Genomic DNA, 6,268 nt, shown 5'->3' with positions numbered 1-6,268 from the left:
GCGCGCCCTCTCCGGCCCGCAGCCCCGCTCTGTCCCCAGCGGGCCGGGGGCTGCGCGGGGGCGGCGCCCGGCGAGGGTCGCAGGTCCGAAGCGTGCGGGGGGGGGGGGCGACTCTGAGCCGCGTGCGTGAGGCGCCAGCCCCGCCCCCCTCATGCGGCGGCTTCCGCGCTGCTGCTGGTGCAGGGAGTGGAAGTTTCCACTGTGCCCGCCCGGAGCAGGCACACACGGCTACACACAGCCCGCTCGGGGAGAGCACGGGGCAGCCGAGCCAACGGGTGACACACGCACACAGTGCCCTCCCCCTCTCCCCCCCCGGGTCAGTGACACCCGGCCTCACAGATATCCCCGGGTGGTGGGGGCAGCTGGCAGGATGTTCCAGAAACGTCGGCACAGACACAACCCTGTGTCAGAAACACCGACCCACCCTGCCCCACACCAGGCAACCAGCATCAGAGATCCCACATACATACACTAGGGCCAGTGACTCCCTGCCCCACAAAGACGCGCTGCCAGTGGCGCGCGCGTGCGCGCGCGCACACACACACACACACACACCCCACTCATGGAAAGGGAAAACACTTCAATCATGGCAACTGCATCTGTATTCTCCTGGCTCCTCAGCCATCACCCGTCTTGGACAGAGACCTGCATCTCTCCACCTCCTGACCAGGGTTTTTCTATACTACACAGTTCCCTACAAGCCAGACTGCCTCAACAGGCCAGTGTCTGCAGGTTGTTTTCTCTCCAAACGTTATGAACAGCGTAATTGCCTATAGTTATAATTTACCACTGAGCATTTTAAAAGCCATGAACCCACAACTGGGTTTTCCCTATGGTTACAAGTTCATAGTTCTCTCAGAATCAGAGCCAGAACCCAAACTGGGCAGATAAGTCTGTTTCCTTATACAGATCAGGCCTTTGTCCTCCAACCTCCAGGAACAGGTAATCAGCAATTAGCTTTTTGAAGCTCTGCTCTGAGAAGGTGGGTTTTTGCATAACCAGAGGTGGGGAATTTGCATTAACCTCCCCCTAGGTATTTCCCAGGAAATCCATTTCACACTTAGTGTCTAAAAAAATCCATTCTTGTCTGGCACAATTTCAGTATAGTCCTTTGAACTCCCAGCCCTCACATCACATCTCCCCCACTAGAGAGGTAACAATCCCAGCCCACAACAATACATAAACTTTGCATTTAATACAGTAAGATTTTCCAAGGATATTTCAGGAAATTGCTGTATCTGTCACATGCCCTTCCCCCCCCCCACACACACACATCAGGGCAATGATACACTCTGCCAATGACACCATTGCCACACATACATGCCAGTATTCCAAAAATATTAATACACATCCCTGTGCCCCACCAAAAAGAGACTCTTACACACACAACTAGCCATGCAAGACACATGCACAACTTGCCCTGTGATCCAGAGAGAAGCACTCACCCATTCCTTAAGTCCCTCCCACATATATGAATACAGTTTTGTGAGGTCCTTTATCTACATACATAGAGTCTTTATTGAGACCTCCAGCACCATGCTCAAACACCAATGCCTGATACACACACCTTTAGAACCCCCATGCAAACACACCAATGTTTGAGGTCCCCATGTGTGCAAACACAAACACACACACGAGCTTCCTAATCACACCCCTTTATGAGGCATCCTATATACACCTGTGTGGGAAGCCCCTACTACATATGCAACTCCCCTTTAGCTCCTCTGCCCCCCCCCCCCATCACCACACACACACACACACACACACGCATAAAAGGATCTCACAAAACTGGGGGACTGGACAACAAAATGGCAGATGAAATTCAATGTTGATACATGGAAAGTAGGGCTGTCGATTAATCGCAGTTAACTCATGCGATTAACTCAAAAAAATTAATCACTATAAAAAAATTAATCGCGATTAATCGCAGTTTTAATCACACTGTTAAATAATAGAATACCAATTGAAATTTATTAAATATTTAGATGTTTTTCTACATTTTCATATATATTGTATTCTGCATCGTAACTGAAATCAAAGTGTATATTATTTTTATTACAAATATTTGCAAAATATGATTGTAAAAATGATAAAAGAAATAGTATTTTTCAATTCACCTCATACAAGTACTGTAGTGCAATCTCTTTGTTGTGAAAGTGCAACTTACAAGTGTAGATTTTTTTTTGTTACATAACTGCACTCAAAACTTTAGAGCCTACAAGTCCATTCAGTCCTACTTCTTGATCAGCCAAGAAATTAGGTCGATTTAATATGTAAATTTTTTAGAAATCGATTTGATACAGTCGATTGTGTGTGTCCCCACTTAAGACCATTAAGTCGGTGGTGAGCATCCACAGTACCGAGGCTAGCATCGACTTTCGGAGAGTTGCACTGTGGGTAGCTATTCCACAATTTCTACAGTCTCCGCCGCCCATTGGAATTCTGGGTTGAGCTCACAATGCCTGATGGGGCAAAAACATTGTCGCGGGTGGTTCTGGGTACATGTCATCAGGGCCTCCCCCCCGTGAAAGCAACGGCAAAAAATCGTTTCTCGCCTTTTTTCCTGGGTTACCTGTGCAGACAACATACCACGGCAAGCATGGAGCCCGCTCAGCTCACTGTCACCCTACGTCTCCTGGGTGCTGCCGGCAGACGCGGTACTGCAGTGCTACACAGCAGCAGCTCCTTGCCTTTGCAAGTTAGCAAAGACGGTTAGCAGCCGTATTGTACCGTCTGCTGCTGTCTCCTGGCCGGCCTCGGTGAGGTCAGTCGGGGGTGCCTGGGCAGACATGGGTGCTCCTGGCCGGCCTCGGTGAGGTCAGTTGGGGACACCTGGACATAAATGGGAGTGACTCAAGGTCATTCCCTTCTTTAAGTTTCGTCTAATGGAGATTCAGTCCTGCCTGGAATATCAAGCAAGCCTACCAAAGAACCAGAGAGGCAAACGGACGTTTCGGGTCAGAGCCCCAGACATCCCGCTTCTATGATGAGCTGCATGCCATTCTAGGGGGTGCCCCTACAACTACCCCACCCCTGTGCTTCCCTCCTCCTCCACCCCTCCCGGGCTACCTTGACAGTTATCCCATTTGTGTGATGAATTAATAAAGAATGCATGAATTTGAAACAATGACTTTATTGCCTCTGCAAGCGAAGATCAAATGGGGGAAGGGAGGGCAGTTCAGGTTGGCTTACAGGGAAGTAGAGTGAACCCGGGGGGTGGGTTTTCATCAAGGAGAAACAAACAGAATTTTTACACCGTAGCCTGGCCATTCATGAAACTGGTTTTTCAAAGCTTCTCTGATGTGCAGCACGCCCTACTGCGCTCTTCTAACCACCCTGGTGTCTGGCTGCACTTAATCATTTCGTCTTTTAGAACGGAGTTCAGATAGCACGGATTCATCTCCCCATACAGCGATCAGACCCAGTACCTCCCGTTTGGTCCATGCTGAAGCTCCTTTGCTATTCTGGGACTCCATGGTCACCTGTGCTGATCAGCTCGCCACGGTGGCCAAACAGGAAATGAAATTCAAAAGTTCGCTGGGCTTTTCCTGTCTAACTGGCCAGTGCATCTGAGTTGAGAGTGCTGTCCAGAGCGGTCACAATGGAGCACTCTGGGATAGCTCCCAGAAGCTGGAGTACTTGTGGCACCTTAGAGACTAACAAATTTATTAGAGCATAAGCTTTCGTGGACTACAGCCCACTTCTTCGGATGCATATAGAATGGAACATATATTGAGGAGATATATACCGTTGAATTGCGTCCACACTACCCCAAATTCATCCCAGCAGGGTCGATTTCAGCACTAATCCCCTCGTCGGGGAGGAGTACAGAAATCAATTTTAAGAGCCCTTTAAGTCAACAAAAATAGCTTTGTTGTGTGGACGGGTGCAGGGTTAAATCAATCTAATGCTGCTAAATTCGACCTAAACTCGTAGTGTAGACCAAGGCTAAGAGAAACAAGTTGGTTTACATTTACAGGACATAATGCTGCCCACTTCTTATTTACAATGTCACCAGAAAGTGATAACAGGCATTTGCATGGCACATTTGTAGCCAGCATTGCAAGGTATTTATGTGCCAGATATGCTAAACATTCATATGCCCCTTCATGCTTCAGCCACTATTCCAGAGGACATGCTTCCATGCTGATGACGCTCATTAAAAAAATAATGTGTTAATTAAATTTGTGACTGAACTCCTTGGGGGAGAATTATATGTCCCCTGCTCTGTTTTACCTGCATTCTGCCATATATTTCATGTTATAGCAGTCTCAGATGATGACCCAGCACGTTGTTCATGTTAAGAACACTTTCACTGCAGATTTCACAAAACACAAAGAAGGTACCAATGTGAGACTTCTAAAGATAGCTACAGCACTTGACACAAGGTTTAGGAATCTGAAGTGCCTTCCAAAATCTGGGTGGGACGAGATGTGGAGCATGCTTTCAGAAGTCTTAAAAGAGCAACACTCAGATGCAGAAACTACAGAACCCAAACCACCACAAAGGAAAATCAACCTTCTGCTGGTGGCATCTGACTCAGATAATGAAAATGAACATGCATCTGTCTGCACTGCTTTCGATTGTTATCGAGCAGAACCCGTCATCAGCATGGACACATGTCCCCTAGAATGGTGGTTGAAGCATGTAGGGACATATAAATCTTTAGCACATCTGGCACGTAAATATCTTGTGATGCCAGCTACAACAGTGCCATGAGAATGCCTATTTTCACTTTCAGGTGACATTGTAAACAGGAAGCAGGCAACATTATCTCCTGCAAATGTAAATAAACTTGTTTGTCTGAGCAATTGGGTGAACAAGAAGTAGGATTGAGCAAACTTGCAGGTGCTAAAATTGTATGAGGAGAAAGTGACTATTCACATACCATAAGAATCAGGGCTCACTCAATGAAATTAATAGCAGATTCAAAACAAGTGTAAGGAAGTATTTCTTCACAGAACGCACAGTCAACCTGGTGGAACTCATTGCCAGGTGTGACAAAGTTCCTCCTCTATCTTGGTGGGTCCTGCGCTTATTGGCAGATTTTCTTGCCGCAGAGATTCACCATGTGGGTTGGGGAACAGCCCAGAGACCTTCCCCTCTGGAAGAACCCATAATCCAGGTCAATTGGGAGGTTTGGGGGGAACCCGGGCCCGCCCTCTACTCCGGCTTCCAGCCCAGGGCCCTGTGGACTGCAGCTGTCTATACTGTCTCCTGTAACAGCTGCATGACAGCTACAACTCCCCGGGCTACTTCCCCATGGCCTCCTCCAAACACCTTCCTTATTCTCACCCCAGGATCTTTCTCCTGGTATCTGATAACGCTTGTGCTCCTCAGTCCTCCAGCAGTATACCCTCTCAACTCCTTGCACCTCTTGCTCCCAGCTCCTCACACTCACACCACAAGCTGAAGTGAGCTCCTTTTAAAACCCAGGTGCCTTGATTAGCCTGCCTTAATTAATTCTAGCAGCTTCTTCTTAATTAGCCTGCCTGCCTTAACTGGTTCTAGCAGGTTCTTGATTACTCTAGTGCAGCCCCTTCTCTGGTCACTCAGGGAACAGAAAACTACTCATCCAATGACCAGTACATTTGCCCTCTACCAGACTCCTGTACCCCACTGGTCTGGGTCTGTCACATAGGATGTTGTGACGGCCAAAAGTATAACTAGGTTAAAAAAAGAATTAGATACATTCCATCAGTGGATAGGTCAATCAATGGCTATTAGCCAAGATGGTCAGGGACACAACCCCATGCTCTGAGTGTCCCTAAGTATCAGATTGCCAGAAGCTGGGACTGGACAAGAAGGGATGCATCACTCGATATTTGCCTATTCTGTTTATTCCCTCTGGGGCATCTGGCACTGGCCACTGTCAGAAGACAGGATACTGAGCTAGATGGACCTTTGGTCTGACCCAGTACGGCCATCTTATGTTCTTAATACTTATGCCTGAGGTTCTCACATACATAATCGCACATGTGTCTGAGGTCCCATTCATTTTCCAAAAAGCCCTGTGCCAGAGGCCCTCTCACCTACCCCCCACACACTCTGCACTTAAGGCCATCCTATAGAAGCCTGTGCCTGAGGACCCTTCCCCACCAACACCCCCTCCCCACTGCTATGCCCAAGGCCCACAAGTGCACACCTCTGCCTGTGGTCCACACACTCCCTACCCATAAGCATCAGGCCCACCTGCACATTTACCCCTAACTCTATACTGCTATACTCTCCTCTCTAAGTCACACACACACCCCTCCACTATGCCTGA

This window comes from Trachemys scripta, chromosome 1 (assembly GCF_013100865.1).
Source record: "Trachemys scripta elegans isolate TJP31775 chromosome 1, CAS_Tse_1.0, whole genome shotgun sequence".
Classification (NCBI taxonomy): Eukaryota; Metazoa; Chordata; order Testudines; family Emydidae; genus Trachemys; species Trachemys scripta.
Note: the sequence above shows the minus strand (reverse complement) of the source record.